The sequence below is a fragment of the Xenopus tropicalis genome, chromosome 2, assembly GCF_000004195.4.
Source record: "Xenopus tropicalis strain Nigerian chromosome 2, UCB_Xtro_10.0, whole genome shotgun sequence".
In the NCBI taxonomy this organism is placed as follows: domain Eukaryota; kingdom Metazoa; phylum Chordata; class Amphibia; order Anura; family Pipidae; genus Xenopus; species Xenopus tropicalis.
In genome coordinates this window covers 69456853-69476242 of record NC_030678.2, presented here as the reverse complement: position 1 = coordinate 69476242, position 19390 = coordinate 69456853, and the positions used below count along the sequence as shown (strand labels likewise).

The 19390-nt window shown below is 40.0% G+C and overlaps 1 long non-coding RNA gene across 1 annotated transcript; it reads left to right on the top strand.

The window, feature by feature from the left end:
* The first annotated feature begins 19 nt into the window (after nucleotides 1-19).
* LOC105948363 lies at nucleotides 20-17062 on the top strand. Its single transcript, XR_001171782.3, has 2 exons — nucleotides 20-107; nucleotides 16736-17062. It is a non-coding gene; the product is annotated as an uncharacterized LOC105948363 (long non-coding RNA).
* The last annotated feature ends 2328 nt before the right edge of the window (nucleotides 17063-19390 follow it).

The window sequence follows — 19390 nt, the reverse complement described above, 5'->3', positions numbered from 1 at the left end:
CAGATGACCTTACGTCAGGGAAAAGGGGGATGGATAGGCTGGCACCTCCAATCCTACGTTGTACTGGCTAGACGCTGTGACGTTTAATATCTAGAAGTTTTTGACGGGTAAGCGCCGCCTGGGGGATGAAAAAAAATTACATTTATTTTTGTTGGTTACAGTTTACTCAATATGGGCTGTGATAGTATGTGTTAAAAACAAATACAGGTACAGGCCCTGGGCCTGGGTTTTTCCCTGATCTTTTCTTAATTTGGATTTGTATACTTTGACCCTTTAACTGCTAACCAATTTGGTCACTGTGGAGCTTTTATTGCCAGACTGGGGGGGGGGTACATTTAGTTTACCTAGGAAAACAATATATCATTTTTTGTAACAACCTTGTGTTGTGCTAGACTAGTATTTCTGGTATTACAAGTGTTAACCCTGGTAACATTTGGCTTTGGGTCCACAAGAGGCCCCTAATTACATATATCAGCAAGAGGCTGTGGAAAAGGTGTCACTGGCATATAGGACAATTTGGAGCCAGACCATTTGGGCAACAAAGCAAGGGCAATTGGTTTCTTTGATCTATTAATCAAAGAAAGGCAGCTATGCACCTAGAGCTGAAGGGGGAACAGCTATGAGGAAAATAAGGATTGTAAAAAGGATCCATATCCTCATAATTCACATTTTACTTATGAGGAAATCACATGCTTCCTAATGATACCAAACAGGGCCAACCAATACCAACCAGGTATTGGAACATGAGACACCCCTCATGTTTGGTATCATTTTGATCACCCACATATGGATCACAGCAAGCCCATATTTCATTATAATATTGGGCACTGGCAAGTGCCAATATTATATGACAGAAACTGGTCTTAAAATTGCAGCTATCTACAGGGGGTCATAAGTGACAAGTTCCCGGCACTCCCCCCCCCCTCCCCCCATGCATACAGTAATGAGGAAAGGTCTCAGCAGAAGGAAGCGCTCGCAGGTACCCCGGGCTGGTGCTGTTCTCTCCTAACAGGGGCACCAGCCCGGGATACAAGATAAGCAATTTAAGTCAACTAACATTTTGGCACCCCCCAAGTGACTTAGCCTTTCCTTCTCCTTAAAGCATTAGTGCTTGGATTAAGTGTTTAAACCTTGCACTTAGGGACTTGTGAGGAATATACAGTCTTGAAGGACAAACACAGAGCATATTTTTATTTAAAAAAAGCATACCTGCAAACAGTTGTACCCTTCCTTGTTTTCCTTTCCTATCTTTTACTTGACAATAGTCCCCTGAAATGGTATCCTACAAGAGGCAGAGTAAGGAACAGCTGGAATTGCTGTGGCAGACCAGACCAAGGTATGGCTTATTGCAACCCTTACTGAAAGTGGCCAGGAGTCCAATACAAAGAAGGGAGATTGTGATTGGACAATATCACTCTGAGGATAGCAGCAGCTATATTTCCCAGGGTGGTACAGGATCATCTCTGCAGCTGGCCCTGCAGAAGCTGGGCTCATCTTACCCTAATGTATGGTTGCAGCTTATTTTGCAATACTAGCTGGCAGAGGCAGCAGAATGCCAGGCCGCAGCAGTGGGATGCAGAAAGGGAAGCAGCTGAGCGCCAGGGAGATACGCAATTCCAGCTGGAGATGCCATGGTCCAAAAAGGTACTGCCTCAACTCACAGCACTCCAGGTTTTTAAACCCCATCTGGAGAATTTCCCTGTGATTGAAAAGAATGGGGACCTGGACACTTTTCTGAGGGGTTTTGAAAAAACCTGCAGACAGTTTCACTTACCACTTGAACAGTGAGCAAGTTTCCTGACCACGGGGCTTAAGGGCAAAGCTCTGGAAGTTTTTGTGGACCTTCCACCAGAATATCATGGTGTTGTGGAATTTCAAAAGACAGGAGATCTCTGGAGGTAGAATCAAAGTTTATTGATGCAACACATGGATTATGAACAGAACATAGAATAGAGCACAAAAGGATTAGGAGGATGTTTATACTTTCCTACAATCATAGTTGTATCAGGCTCTGTAAAAGGGAGTTTTAGGAAGTTAATTGTGGGGTAGAACAAAGCCTTGGGAACCAAAAAGGAGTTTCAGGACTGTGTCCTTGCAGCTGGGCTGTATGATGGTAAATTAGTACCCAACAACTGATAAGACCCTCAGGATGCACTCTGGAATGCAGGGTACCTTAAAACTGTCCATGAGATATGTCATGGGCAACTTGAACCCGTACTAGCTAATGACTAAGGGGTCTATTCATCAAAGTACGAGTTTGAATCCCGAATTGGGAAAAATTCGGATTAATACAATAATTTCTGATGATTGCAAATATCACGAAAATGCTTACGAAAAAATTGCATTAGTTACGATGAGATTGTATTGGCGATCCAAAAGTCACGAAATTTGATCGTAAACAGCAGGAAAACCTTTCTGACTTTGATCCTTCTGTGCATGATTTTGGAAGCCTCCCATAGGACTCAATGGCACTCTGCAGCTCCAACCTGGCCCAAGGAAAGTCACGATACCGAAGCTTAAATGAATCCGAAACTTCCGTACTTGGTGCAACGATACAATTTTGTTGCACACATTTTGTCTAGGTTAACCCCTGCTGTGCTGGCTCATCCATAACCATGTTACATAACCATAACCAAGTTACAGCTGTAATTCGCTTTGGATAAGTCTCTATGAGCTTGCCACATCTTGCCACTGGGATTTTTGCCCATTCCTTAAGGCAAAACTGCTCCAGCTCCTTCATGTTGGATAGTTTTCGCTTGTGAACAGCAATCTCAAAAAGTCTAACCACAGATTCACAATGGGATTTAGGTCTGGACTTTGACTAGGCCATTCCAAAGCATTTAAATGTTTCCCCTTAAACCACTCAAGTGTTGCTTTAGCAGTATGCTTAGGGTCATTGTCCTGCTAGAAAGTGAACCTCCGTCCCAGACTGGCAGGTTTTGCTCAAGAATATCCCTGTATTTAGCACCATCCATCTTTCCCTCCACTCTGACCAGTTTCCCAGTCCCTGCTGCTGAAAAACATCCCTACAGCATGATGCTGCCACCTCGTTTCACTGTGGCGATGGTGTTCTTGGGGTGATGGATGTGTGGGGTTTGTGCCAGACATACAGTGGTGTGAAAAACTATTTGCCCCCTTCCTGATTTCTTATTCTTTTGCATGTTTGTCACACAAAATGTTTCTGATCATCAAACACATTTAACTATTAGTCAAAGATAACACAAGTAAACACAAAATGCAGTTTTTAAATGAGGGTTTTTATTATTTAGGGAGAAAAAAAATCCAAACCTACATGGCCCTGTGTGAAAAAGTAATTGCCCCCTGAACCTAATAACTGGTTGGGCCACCCTTAGCAGCAATAACTGCAATCAAGCGTTTGCGATAACTTGCAACAAGTCTTTTACAGCACTCTGGAGGAATTTTGGCCCAATCATCTTTGCAGAATTGTTGTAATTCAGCTTTATTTGAGGGTTTTCTAGCATGAACCGCCTTTTTAAGGTCATGCCACAACATCTCAATAGGATTCAGGTCAGGACTTTGACTAGGCCACTCCAAAGTCTTCATTTTGTTTTTCTTCAGCCATTCAGAGGTGGATTTGCTGGTGTGTTTTGGGTCATTGTCCTGCTGCAGCACCCAAGATCGCTTCAGCTTGAGTTGACGAACAGATGGCCGGACATTCTCCTTCAGGATTTTTTGGTAGACAGTAGAATTCATGGTTCCATCTATCAAAGCAAGCCTTTCAGGTCCTGATGCAGCAAAACAACCCCAGACCATCACACTACCACCACCATATTTTACTGTTGGTATGATGTTCTTTTTCTGAAATGCTGTGTTACTTTTACGCCAGATGTAATGGGACGCACATTCCAAAAAGTTCAACTTTTGTCTCGTCGGTCCACAAGGTATTTTCTCAAAAGTCTTGGCAATCATTGAGATGTTTTTTAGCAAAATTGAGACGAGCCATAATGTTCTTTTTGCTTAAAAGTGGTTTGAGCCTTGGAAATCTGCCATGCAGGCCGTTTTTGCCCAGTCTCTTTCTTATGCTGGAGTCATGAACACTGACCTTAATTGAGGCAAGTGAGGCCTGCAGTTCTTTAAATGTTGTCCTGGGGTCTTTTGTGGCCTCTCGGATGAGTTGTCTCTGCGCTCTTGGGGTAATTTTGGTCGGCCGGCCACTCCTGGGAAGGTTCACCACTGTTCCATGTTTTTGCCATTTGTGGATAATGGCTCTCACTGTGGCTCGCTGGAGTCCCAAAGCTTTAGAAATGGCTTTATAACCTTTACCAGACTGATAGATCTCAATTACTTTTGTTCTCATTTGTTCCTGAATTTCTTTGGATCTTGGCATGATGTCTAGCTTTTGAGGTGCTTTTGGTCTACTTCTCTGTGTCAGGTAGCTCCTATTTAAGTGATTTCTTGATTGAAACAGGTGTGGCAGTAATCAGGCCTGGGGGTGACTACAGAAATTGATATTGAAATTGAAAATTGAAATTGATAAACCACAGTTAAGTTATTTTTTAACAAGGGGGGCAATCACTTTTTCACACAGGGCCATGTAGATTTGGAGTTTTTTTTCTCCCTTAATAACGTAAACCTTCATTTAAAAACTGCATTTTGTGTTCAATTATGTTATCTTTGACTAATAGTTAACGGTTTTTGATGAGCAGAAACATTTAAGTATGACAAACATGCAAAAGAATAAGAAATCAGGAAGGGGGCAAATAGTTTTTCACACCACTGTAGCATCTTCCTTGGTGGCCGAAAAGTTCAATTTAGTCTCATCTGACCTGAGCGTTCCTCCATACATTTGGGGAGTTGCCCACATGCCTTGGATTTGGATATTTTTTTTATAACTGACTATCTGTTATCTACTGGGAGCTGCTATGCTGGGTTGCCACCTCTGCCAGCTTTCTTAGCCGTGACACAGTGTGATGGGAAGGAGACAGGGCCATGACATCATGAGGGCAGGCTTATGATGTGGCAATCAGCGATTGGCTAATTGCGGCATCAATGTTGCTGACTCCTTACTACCTTCCCATTGTTCTGCTTATCAGCTCCTGAGGTGAAAAGGGAGGGGATGATATCACTCCAACTTGCAGCTCAGCAGTAAAGAGTGACTGAAATTTATTAGAGCACATGTCATATGGCTGCAGTACCCTGGGAAATTAAGAATATGGCCCCATTTAAAATTTCAAAATTAAATTATAAAAAAATCTGCTTGCGTTCTGCAGGAGAAGCTCTATTAACTGATGCGTTTGGAACAACACATGTTTTGCCATGACAGTATTCCTTTAACTGCTAAGCATGTATGTGATACGTGCTTGGCAGTGACTACTTGTGCAAGCACATATCACATACGTTCTTGGCAGTAAAAGCCTACTAAAAAAAATTATTCACAGAACAAATAAACCCAGAGCTTGTTTTGCCTCCAATAAGGATTAACCTTTCTGCTGCTAACGGTGTATGGCATATATATGGCGTATATTTGTTATCTGCCAACCATGTATGCCAAACGTTGTTTGGCAGATCAAGGTTTCTTTCTGCAGAGGCCGCATCTGCAGAGAGTTCTGAGCGATGACAGCTCCCTGGGCACGTGTAAATGCATGTAGATGTATGTAAGTGTGTGTATAGTAGTATAAATCAAGGGTACTTACCTGTCCTGGAAGTAGATGGACGATCAGATTGCTTGAAGGGGTCTTCTCTGTAGAGCTCGCACAACAGGGAGTGTGCAAAATAAAGTGTGCACAAAGTGCAAAATTAAAAAAAAAAACAAAGAAACAAGCTGTTCAAAATTGTGTGCTGTATGTGTATACAGTGTATGTGTATACAGCACACAATTTAGAACAGTTTGTTTCTTTGTTTTAGCACACTTATATACACTTATATAAACACTGTAATACAACTTTTAGATGTGTACATACATGTATACGCAAACACACACAAACACTTTTTTTTTTTTTTTTTTTACTTATTTATTTGACCCCTTTTTCTTTAGTTTTTCTCTAAAAACTGTTTATTTTGATAGCGTGACTATTGGATCAGATATTCTGACCACTAATTATGCTGTTGTATGACATATTTTGTTGTTTCATTTATTTGCACAATTTTTGTGGTTTTATTGCATTTTTATCCTTGTTTTAGTGTTTGTGTTTTTTAGGATAGCTTTGCCATATGGTACTTTGGAGTAGAAAATAACTTTAGTGATTTTTAATTCATTGGAATGTGTACTTTCCAAAAATATGTGGTTGTTAGGGGGTCTTACAGCACATAATATGCTGTCAGGGAGCTCTGTGTGCAAAAGCTGAGTTGGCAGGCGACAAATCCTTATGCGCTATTTTCATTTTGGGGTCAGTACATACCACAGACTTTGGTATATCTATGCATATTGGGCATCAAACTGTTGATTTACCTTTGTATGCAAGAAATTGTGTGAGATAAAAGCGGCAAATTGCAACATTTTTAGGGGATTTTCTGAAATGTCATAAATACCACAACTTTAGGAAAGCTTTGGAGATTGGTACTTTGGTGTAGAAAGGACTCTTTACCTATGTTGGATTTGTCAAAATGTGTACTTTACAAAAATATATGGTTTTCTGGAGTTCTCTGTATAGTTAGGGGGTCTTATGGCACAGTCATGGGCTTATTTTGCAGAAACAGTTGTTGACAACAGAGAAAATTCATATGCACTATTTTCATTTGGGTGCCTCTGTACACCTTATATTGGGCATATATTGGGCATATTGGGCATCAAACTGTTCAGTAGTTACCTGGCATTCATATGTAGGGTGATGTGTCATTGTATGTAAGAAATGTTGTAAGATAAATGTGGCAAATTGCAACATTTTTAGGAATTTTTCAGAAAAGTCATGACAGAAATGATAGCTTGCATGGGGTATGTTCACATTGGGGCCACTACATGCCACATACTTAGGTAAACCTATACATATTGTGTATCAAACTGTTCAGTGGAACCCTGGCATTCAAATTTAGGGTGCTTTATCTTGGTACCTAATGCTATGTGGGAGATGAAATGCTGCAAATTGGAAGCTTTGAGGGGATTTTTGGAAATGTCATCAAAATCATCAAATTTAGGAAAGCTTTGCGGCTTGGTATTTTGGAATAGAAAGACATGGGTAACCATTTTAGATTCAAGAGAATGTGTACTTTACAAAAATATATGGCTTTCTGGGTTGAGCTTAGTTTCTTTTTATAGCTTTATCCCACATAAAATGATGTAAATGTGTTGATTTTGCAGGAGCTGAAATGATAGAAATGATAGATTGCATGGGGTTTGTTCACATTTGGGCCCCTACATGCCACATACTTAGGCAAACCTATACATATTGTGTATCAAACTGTTCAGTGGACCCCTGGCGTTCAAATTTAGTGTGTTTTATTAGGTCACTTTATGACCTGTAGGAGATAAGATACTATAGACTGGAAGCTTTGAAGCGATTTTTCAAAATATTTGAAATTTTTGATAAAAACCAATACCTTTAGGAAAGCATTGCAACTTTGTAGTTTGGAGTAGACAGATTGTTCTACCTATTCTGAATTCCCCAGAATCTTTCCAAAAATGTATAATTTTCTGGGATGAACTTTCTGTTAGTGGAAGATTTGGCCTTGAAATCTAAAGTATGCAGCCTTCTGAAGCAGTGTTTTGAAAATTTGGTAGTGTACTGCTGGGAGTTTTTGACCTATAAAAGTGATAATTCTCCATAAAACTATATATATTTGGTACTGACACGTTAAGAACACATGCTGCTTTCCAAGTCAGTTGTATTTTCGTGCATAAAATAATTTTAGTTACTGGTATATGTGTTTATATTATGGAAAATATTATTATTTTTTTTTTTTTAGATATTTAGAAGCCTATATCTTGTTACAGGATTGGAATTACACAACAATTCTACCATATTGACTGAATTGAAACAGTGCAAAATGTTCAAAAACTGGCTGGCAATACAAGTTCCGCTTTGACCAAAATGGCTGCCAGTAAAAGGGTTAATTACTGGCAGCTCAAAGTACTGCTTTATTATTCCATAGAAAAAGGAAATTAATTTTAAAATATTGAATTTTTATTAAAATTAAGCCTATGGGAGAAGGCCTTTATGTAATTCAGAGCATTCTGGACAGTGGGTTTCCGGATAATGGACCCCATGCCTGTACATCACTACTTATAAAAACATAATTATAAATCAGGACAGAAGGTTTAACAAGGAGGGAGAACCAGCGATTAGTATAAATGGAATAAAGATTTTAGAATACCAAATATAATATAGACTTTACGTGTAGAGATGGTGGCATGGGTAAAGGATTTGCATTCAGTCCCCTTTATCCCCCCCAAGAGTTGCCACTTGGCTTAGCCAGAAAAACTGATGCTTTTTCCCAATCAGTGTTCTTCCAAAGGTGTGTGCTTGTACACAGATTTTTAGACTAGTATACACAAACTGCGGTGTGCACAAAGATATTTGTGGAAAACACAGCATTTTGTAGTTATTCAGAACTGAGCACACCATTTGTCAAAATCCCCACCCTCCAGACTGGCCTGCTTCCCCCAGACGCACACAAGCCTTTATGAATATCTTCACACTTCTTCATTGTCATGGTGGGAGCTGCTGTATCATTCCTCCGCAGTACTTGGTAATTGGTTCCTGATAAATAGTGTGTGTGAATTCAGTGAGGACTTATATACCGTATTTTTCGGACCATAAGACGCACTTTTTTTCCCCCAGAAGTGGGGGGAAAAAGTCCCTGCGTCTTATGGTCCGAATATACTTTAAAAAAATGTTTTTACTTGCCCGTGTGGTCTCCGTGCAGGGCCCTCCTCTATTCACCGGCGCTTAGCTGTGGCGTTGTGCGCATGCACAATGACGCGCATGCCCATACGCATGCGCGTCATCAAACACATTTAACTATTAGTCAAAGATAACACAAGTAAACACAAAATGCAGTTTTTAAATGAGGGTTTTTATTATTTAGGGAGAAAAAAAATCCAAACCTACATGGCCCTGTGTGAAAAAGTAATTGCCCCCTGAACCTAATAACTGGTTGGGCCACCCTTAGCAGCAATAACTGCAATCAAGCGTTTGCGATAACTTGCAACGAGTCTTTTACAGCGCTCTGGAGGAATTTTGGCCCACTCATCTTTGCAGAATTGTTGTAATTCAGCTTTATTTGAGGGTTTTCTAGCATGAACCGCCTTTTTAAGGTCATGCCACAACATCTCAATAGGATTCAGGTCAGGACTTTGACTAGGCCACTCCAAAGTCTTCATTTTGTTTTTCTTCAGCCATTCAGAGGTGGATTTGCTGGTGTGTTTTGGGTCATTGTCCTGCTGCAGCACCCAAGATCGCTTCAGCTTGAGTTGACGAACAGATGGCCGGACATTCTCCTTCAGGATTTTTTGGTAGACAGTAGAATTCATGGTTCCATCTATCACAGCAAGCCTTCCAGGTCCTGAAGCAGCAAAACAACCCCAGACCATCACACTACCACCACCATATTTTACTGTTGGTATGATGTTCTTTTTCTGAAATGCTGTGTTACTTTTACGCCAGATGTAACGGGACACGCACCTTCCAAAAAGTTCAACTTTTGTCTCGTCGGTCCACAAGGTATTTTCTCAAAAGTCTTGGCAATCATTGAGATGTTTTTTTTTAGCAAAATTGAGACGAGCCATAATGTTCTTTTTGCTTAAAAGTGGTTTGCGCCTTGGAAATCTGCCATGCAGGCCGTTTTTGCCCAGTCTCTTTCTTATGGTGGAGTCGTGAACACTGACCTTAATTGAGGCAACTGTCACGATTACGGCACTTCAGATGCACGTGACTGTAGGCGTGGCTGTCTAGAGGGTCCCCTGCTCAGTCTCACACACCTGACACCCAGGTCAGACTAGCGTCACAGCACCCCAAAGACCAACCAACGCTCACACACTCATACACAACTTGCTGCCACCACTCTCATACTTCTTACACTGGCGATGAGAGATGCCAAGCACACTGGTAGAGAAAGGGTTAATGTAAAGAACCAACACACACTCCTTACCAGCAGTCACAGGGTTAATCAGCACACAGCATACAGAGGGCTAAGGCACACAACACAGTTACACAATCGGAGGTTAGGTACGTTTTAGAGCATCAAGGACAAACTTATTAAATTTTATATTTAATATTATAAAAACTATAACAGTGCAAGTTTAAAACAAGATGTTACAAAAAAGGACATACGATAAAACAAGTACAAACAGTTTTAAAATAGGGGAAAAATATAGAAGTCCTATACTATACCAAGCAAAGTCCTTCTAGTCCTGGAGGCAAGGGGAACCACAGGATAAACTTCCAATAGAAATTGGTCCTCCACAGAATATCCGAGTATAGTCAGAAGAGCTGACTATTTATCCCAGTTTGCAGGGGATCAGGTAACTGGACACTCCCCCCTCCCTCAGTAATGCAAGGGATGTCACCATTAGCAGGACACAGTGTGAGTTTTATGGCCTCCTGTGAATGGACTGAGTGTATGGGACTGGTCCAATGATACCAATGTCCATAACTCCTTGTGGGAACATAATAGAAAGATGAAATTAGATTCATCAATTCTAAATGATCCCACCGGTCCCATACAGACTAAACATCACTACTGTGTGACCTGCCCCTGCCCAGATACTCCTATCTGACAAACCGAGTACCCAAATCTAGTCATGTTTGGACTTGTATGAACGGCCGTAGTAAATTACACATATACTCAGGTTTTGGTACCTCTAGTATAAATGGTATGGGTTCTGGGACAATAAATGTTTGTGAGGTTGGGTTATGGTGTGACCTCCACATCACCTATGATGGGTCGGTGTGAACTCCAATTCACCCCCATTTGGGCTTTCACTCGCCCACATGGCATGGCTCTTATCAGCCAGGGATTAGAGTGGGGCATTCCAGGATGTGAGGCCTTTACACATGGCTGATTCCAGACCCTAGTGACCAGAGGCCTGTTATACATCTGTTTCTGTCACAGGGGGAAGACTTCCGTGACACCTTGGCCTGCCTGATTAACCCCTACAGGCCTATCTCATGACACCAACTGTCCAGCTTCTTACTTACCTCATCATAAAAAGCAATTAAATTGGTCTGACATGACCTGTCCTTCATAAAGCCATGCTGATTACTGCTCATAATGCCATTCTCCAGTACATAATTTTGTATGTGATCCCTTAACAAGCCTTCAAATAATCTTATTCCCTTTTTAAATATAGGAATGACATTAGACTTCTTCCAATCCCTAGGTACCATACCTGATGAAAGTGAATCTGAGAATATCAGAAACAAGGGCCACTGTAATTCTGACCCTAGCTCTCTCAGTACCCGAGGGTGTATTCCATCTGGCCCAGGTGCCTTGTTTACATTTATCTTGTGTAACCCTTTAAGCACCATATCCTGTGGCCGACCGGGTTGCCTAGGGCGCCCAGTCGGCTCGGCCTGCCCCTGGTACAAGTTGATCCAGGGACTGGTCCGATTGCCATCTTGGAGTCAGGAAGGAATTTTTCCCCCCTCTGCAACAAATTAGAGAGGCTTCGGATTATGTTTTTTGCCTTCTTCTGGATCAACTAGCAGTTAGCCACGTTATAAATAGGCATTATGGTTGAACTTGATGGGCATATGTCTTTTTTTAACCTAACTTACTATGTTACCATGTGCCTGCACCCAAGCGTATTCCATTAATCCGGGTGCAGGCACAGGTAGGAGCATATGGCGCGTATTTTCGGCAAGCGTTTTTCGGCTTGCCGAAAATAATGCCATACGCATTGTCATCAGGACCTCTCTCTCTACAGAAAATAGTGAGCAAAGTAATCTTACATTAAAAGCCAGAATATTACTACCCTAATCCCCCTGGTATAGCTTAGAATAAGTTCACCTCACTGCTAACCACAGCGTCAGACTGGGCCAGCGTCCGATCCCCTCAGGGAGACACTCATAAAATGCTATAGGAGGCATCTAGAGGCTGTTACATTGCAAAAGGAGGCTACTCAACTAAGTATTGATGTAATATTTCTGTTGGGGTGCCAAAATTTATGCACCTGTCTAATTTTGTTATGATGCATATTGCATTTTCTCTGTTAATCCAATAAACTTGTCAAACTATGTCACTGCTGAAATTCTACTGTTTCCATAAGGTTATATATTAAAAAGAAGTTGCTACATTAAAAGCTCAGCCAATGATAAACAAAACTCCAAAGAATTAAGAGGGGTTCTCAAACGTTTATAACTTTAAGAAGGGGCTGGATGGATTCTTAGCAAGTGAGGGAATACAGGGTTATGGGAGATAGCTCTTAGTACTAGTTGATCCAGGGACTGGTCCGATTGCCATCTTGGAGTCAGAAAGGAATTTTTTCCCCTCTGCGGCAAATTAGAGAGGCTTCAGATGGGGTTTTTTGCCTTCCTCTGGATCAACTAGTAGTTAGGCAGGTTATATATAGGCATTATGGTTGAACTTGATGGACGTATGTCTTTTTTCAACCCAACTTACTATGTTACTATGTTTTCATATGATTCATATGATTGTATAGAAAGGGACAGAAGAGCAGAATGGACCAATTGCAATTAAGCACCTCACTTATAAATGATCCCCGTGGAATAGTGGAGGAAAAAATGAACATGAAATCACAAAAGAAAACATAAGCTGCAGCCATTTTATCTGTTTTGTTTATAACTGTGGGCCTGTGCCCTCGTTGTGGTGTGGCATTGCTGCACTAGCTGAACTGTACCTTATTGTATAATCCAGGGATCCCTAACCTTTTTTACTCGTGAACCACACTCAGATGTAAAAAGTGTTACTGAGCCACACAACCATGAAAAAGTTCTTTGGGGATGCCAAATAAGGGCTGTAATTGGCTATTTAGTAGCCCCATGTGGACTGCTAGGCTGCAGGAGGCTCTGCTTGGAGTAAAACTGTGTCTCTGTGCTCCCAAAACTCCAGGCCAGAAATGTAAAAATGGGCAGCTAGTTTAAGGCTACTAGGAGCAACATCAAAAGGGATGGTGAGCAACATGTTATATCCTAGCCACTAGTTGGGGATCACTGGTAAAATCTGAGGAATCTCTTGTGACTATCCAGCAGGAGGGAAAGTGGAGCAGTTTAAATTTCCCAACTTGTGCAGTACTCCCTCCTACCAGTTAGAAAGCAGCACAATTCAGCACAATTGCTCACTAAGCTCCCTAAGTTTGCTCATAGCCTGTAGAGAGAGATACCATAAAACTATGGCAGCATAGGTATTCCCCTGTACTAAGCATTATCCACAATGTAAAAGGGGGCCCCACCAAAATGGTTCCAATTGCACCCCACAGTTGTTAAGATCAGCCCTGCCAGTCCAATTCCCCAGAAACTCCCTTTTCTTTCCCAAGAACTTCCTATATTTACTTCTTCAGAGCTTTGGTATTACATGCTTCTGTGAAGGGTATATTAACCCTCCCAATGCTTTGTCTGATTATTCTGACAAGTCATAAAAACCATTAAGTTTAGGAAAGGTTTCCAGATTGGTACTTTGGTGTAGAAAGTCTTCTTTACCCATGTAAAAACCCATGTAAAAACTATAGGTATATGGTTTTTAGGGGCTACCCTACATTTCTGCTGCATAGTGGAAGTTTTGAGGTGATTTTTGGAAATGTCATAAAAATTGTCAAACTTAGGAAAGCTTTGTGGCTTGGTACTTTGGAGTAAAAAGAAATGGGTACCCATTTTAGATTCAGGGGAATGTGTACTTTCCAAAAATATATAGCTTTCTGTGGTGAGCTAACTATTTTGTAGCATTATCCCACATAAAGCATGTAAATGTGTTGATTTTACAGGAGCTGAAATGACAGAAATTACAGTACATATGGGGGTATGTATACATTGGGGCCCCTACATGCCACATACTTATGTAAACCTATACATATTAGGCATTAAAATGTTCAGTGGACCCCTGGCGTTTTATCCTGGTACCTAATGATACGTGGGAGATAAGATGCTGCAAACTGGAAGCTTTGAGAGGATTTTTGGAAATGTTATCAAAATTGCCAAATTTAGGAAAGCTTTGCGGTTTGTTACTTTGGAGTAGAAAGACATGGGTACCCATTTTAGATTCGGGGGAATGTGTACTTTCCAAAAATATATGGCTTTCTGGGGTGAGCATGTTGTAGCTTTATTCTACATAAAATGATGTAAATGTGTTGATTTTGCAGAAGCTAAAATGACAGAAATGACAGTACATATGAGGGTATGCTCACATTGGGGCCCCTACATGCCACATACTTAGGTAAACCTATACATATTGGGCATCAAACTGTTCAGTGGACCCCTGGCATTCATATTTATGGTGTTTTATCTGGTTACTTTATGACCTGTAAGATACTATAGTCTGTAAGCTTTGAAGTGATTTTTAAAAAATTTCACAAATTTTGACAAAAAACTATAACTTTAGGAAAGCATTGCAACTTTGTAGTAGACAGACAATTCTACCTATTATGGATTCCCCAGAATCTGTTCTTTCTAAAAATGTATAATTTTCTGGGATAAACCTTCTGTTAGTGGAATTTTTGGCCTTGAAATCTAAAGTATGCAGCATTCTGGAGTAGTGCTTTGGAAATTTGGTAGTGTACTGCTGGGAGTTTTTGACCTATACAAGTGAGAAATCTTCATAAAACTATATATATTTGGACAGCTATAGGTGACTACCTTTGAGCAAAGAATTAGAGATCCTATTGTATGGTTCCATTATAAATCTATACATAATTATCATATCCTCCTTCTATTTATATACAACCAACACATTTCTGGAGCCGTTTACAGGGATTATAGATTATTCACATCAGACCCTGCTTTAGAGGACCTTATAATTAATGAACCATACACATTAAAGCCAATTTTATCAGGAGTCTATTACTCTGCCCGTATGTTTTCAGAGTGTGGGGACCAGAGTACACACACAGACTTCTAGTGACATATAAACCTCTTGCAGATAGTGCCCTGGATGGAATTGAATTTAGGACCCCAGCAGGGTTACCAAATGAGCCACCATGTTGCACTCTTAAAGGATAATGAGATTTGTATATAATTAATTGCCTCTATAGTGTCTCTAAACGGCTATATTTATTTTGCATAATGTGTTACTATGCCTCAGGTAAAAGTTATTACAGGTCTTTTACTAATTGGGGCACCACTTTGCACTAATGCACACATCCCTCAGCCAGTGATTGCTTCTGTTCATGTTAAGTTTTACTGAAGTCACTGACTGGTAAAGACAGTGAGTATGCAGGGCCTGGATTTTGCAAAATGCGGCAATAGAGGGGATGGGCACCGGGGAGGAATGCATTAAGTCATGAGATAGTGCTGCATTTCAGCAGCACTTTTACCAAGGCATTTTATTAAGACCTTTTAGAAAAGTATGGTTTTACTTGTTTCCTTGTTAGTGCCTCTTTTGCATTGTAAACAATTCCAACTTGACCAGCCTTTCTGTTACGTTCCAACACTGATAAAGAAATAGAAGGGAACCTATATGCTGGGTAACCCGGTGTATAACCGTAAACAGCAGAACAGAGTCCGGAAGGTACAGACCACAGAAACATTTCTCTTCTGAGTTATAATGAAACATATTTCTCCAAAGAGGTTCTTTAAAACAATTTATCATTTTCCATAAAACCATAAAATGAGCCCGTGATGCACATTGCATGTGTTCATACGGAATGGCATTATAGTCCATGTTCTGGAGTCCCTCTACCAGCTTTAATAAAGGGCTTACTGTTCTGCGTAAAAACAGTTCCAAAAGAGGTATAATGCAGTTTCTTCTGAAACGCAAGTCATTCTGGGGCACTTAGGCTCTCTTTTATATTGGAAAGCCCTTGTAGGGAGGCATTTATGCACACAGGCCTATGCCAAGTCCTTCTGGCTATTAAAAAGCTCTTTGTGGCACACCCTGGCCCATACACATTCAGTCTTTTACATTTAAAGGACAAGGAAAGGTTAATATAAATTAAAAGTAAGTCTAAAAGGATTGTTTTGGCTCCAATAAGGATTAATTATATCTTAGTTGGGTACAAGGTACCGTTTTATTATTACAGAGAAAAAAGAAATCATTTTTAAAAATTAGAATTATTTGATTAAAATGGAGTCTATGGGAGATGGCCTTTCCGTAATGCAGAACTTTCTGGATAATGGGTTTCCGGATAAGGGGTGTGATACCTGTATATTAAAAAACATTTTATGTCTACCAACCAAAACATGATCTCATTATTTGTTTTAAAAACAACATAGATGGGGTGTAGGTAAGTGCATTATACAATAAAAAGGGCATTAAAACCATTTTAATCAGTAAAACCTTTCCCTCCATAGTAAGGTGCCTCGTAGTCCATGAAACAACTAGTCCATTTATTTTCTTCGTCACCACATTCCATGCTTTTTTTCCATCACTGTCTTAATTAAAAATAGTGCCTAAAATCTTGACATACTTATGGATGACCTTGCCTAAAACCTCCTTTAGTCTATTTGCAAATACTTTGGCAAGTATTATGTAACTAGAAAGGGAAGTTTGAGAACAAACTTAATGTTGGTTTGAAAAATGTGAATTCACTAAATGAAATCCAATTGGCTGTTGTTGGCTCCACCCAGTTTTTCTAATGTTGGATTACAATTATATAGTAAAATAACTGTGCAAAGTTTCGGGACCCTGGTTTTCTTTTCAATAATTTTTATTTGCATTTTAACTTTTACAGGTTGGATATCAATATAACGTCATTTTGTATTGAACAATCTATATCCTTAAAGAGAGAAGAGAGGAAAGAGAGAAGAAGGAAGAGAGAGGTGGTCCCATTTTTGATAAATAATGGGGCCAAAGGGTGAATAAGAAAAACACAACAAGAAAATAAAAATAAAAAAAAAAAAATTAACTTGACGGTTTCTTTATATTTAAAATTGGTCATTAGAACTTAATAATATGGTGTAGCCTTTGAGGTCCCATATTAAAAATAAAACTCAAGAAGGTCAGCATCTGTGGGAGAACCGTTTGTATTCAGCCCCAATAAAGTTTACCTTGATTCTTATTTGTCTCGACTGTCCTTTCAATAGTTAGTTTAGGATGTAAATGTGGATAAGGTTTCTGCTGTCGGGAAGGAATAAATATACCAGGGTTCCCACACTTTCATGAATTTGTCATGTTTATCTATAAGTATGCTAGTTAGCCTTTCGTTAACCATAATCCAATTCATTTTATTTTTAAAATGGGAAATAGGGATTTGGGTTGATTTCCAAAATGTAGCTATTGTTATCTGCTAAAAATATAAAAGTTATTAATGATCTTGTATAGTTGCTGGTATTTGGTATTTTGACATTTAGTAAGGCATTTTGAGGGTCCTTCTTCAAATTTACCTGTGTTACTGAATAAATAATATTGTAAATTCTGGACCAGAATCTTTGGGCATTTGGACATTCCCACCAGATGTGTATTACTGAGCCAGTTTGGCCGCATTGCCTGAAACAATCTTTACTAAAGTGAGGGTTTATTTTGTGCAGGCGAGAGGGAACCATATACCAGTGCATAAGGACCTTATATGTAGTTTCCAGTGGGACCCTGGTTTTAATAGTGTCTGAATGGCAGCAATTTTAATTTCCCCACTGAAAGTCAATGAGTGACATCTGATTGGCAGTTGGTGGCTCCTTCCACTTTTTCTAACATGAAACTACAGTTACCCAGTGACTGCAAATTTTAGAGACCCTAGGATTGATAGTAATAGAATAGAATTAATAATAGAATGGCAGCAGTTTAAATTTAAACCAATAAAAGTCAATAGGTGAATTATTATTGGTGGTTGGTGGGTGTGCCCACTTTTTCTAACCTTGAGTCACCCAGTCACAAACTGCTGTTTGGGCACAGTGGCATAAATAGTGTGAGGATGACAGCATTTTATATTTATATCAAATGAAATTGAATGGATGAAATCTGATTGGTTGTTAGTGGCCCAATCCACTTTTGCTATTTTAGAACTGCAGTCCCCCAGTGACCAATTCTGCAACGTTTGGGGACTCAGGTGTAAAAATTGTGGGACTGACAGCATTTTACATTTCACCAATTGAAATGTATTGGCTGTTGGTGGCTCCGCCTTCTATTTCTAACTTTGAACTGTAAATACACTGTGACTAACTTTGCAAAGTTTAACAACATTAGAATTAATACTTACATAACGGCATCAGTTTAAATATAAACCAATTAAATTTAATGGGTGGAAATGGATTGGCTGCATGTGCAGTATGAAGCAAGGAGGGAAAGGAAGGGAGAATACCTTTTTAGAGATGGCTGCCTGTTCTAGAAAATGTGAAGTAAGTGTGACTGAGTAAATATTTGATTAGGTGAGCCAAAAGTGTGGCGTTTTTACTAAACAATAGGAGGACTATTGGGCAGTATGCTTTTTAAATTTTGACTTGCATTTTCCTTTAAGGGAAGCCACGATAAGGACTTTATCAGTGTAAGGGCTTGAACTCTCCCGGATGAGAGGAGGAGAATTCTGGCAGTAGTATTTAATACAGACTGTAGGAGGGAGAGATGGGAGTTAGGGAGGCCAGTTAGTAGCAGGTTACAGTAGTCAAGTCTGGATAGGATGAGAATATGCATGAGCAGCCTAGCTGTTGCAGTAGGAAGATAGGGATGGATTTTGCTAGGTTTGCCAGGTTTTGACTGTGGTTTTAATATGGTCAGAGAAGGAGAGAGAGGAGTCAAAGATCACTCCCAAACAATGTGCCAAATTGACAGGGTTGATGAGCGTGACATCAATAGAGATAGCTAGGACTAGGCTCAGGCAGAAAACATATTAGTTCAGTTTTTGTTAGGTTCAGTTTGGGGTGGCGTTGGTTCATCAAATTGGAGATAGCTAGGAGGCAGTTAGAGATTTGAGTCTCAGATTCAACTTAATAAAGGGGTCGACTAATAAATTTAGATATCATCAGCATACAGATATGTAAAGCCAAATAAGTGGATAAGATCTCCTAAAGACAGAGAACAATAACGGCCCAAGTACGGAGCCTTGCAGTACCCCCACAGTAGGAACTGGAGATGAGGTTTTGTTTGCATAGGTTTTGTATCAAACGCAGCCGATAGATCGAGGAGGATTAGTATATAAAAGTGACCTTTGGTTTGGTAACCTGAAGATCAAATGTACACAACACGGTCTCAATAGAGTGCGCAGGCCGAAACCCAGATTGCAGCAGGTCCAACAGATTATGGGCATTAAGAAAGTTAGTCATATGGGAAAAGACAATGGGGCTCATTTATCAATGCATCGCAGCACACAAACCGACGCAATTACGATTATGCGCCATTTTGTGTGCACACGCAATTGCATATGCGTTACATTGCGTCGGTTCATTTATTTTTCCGC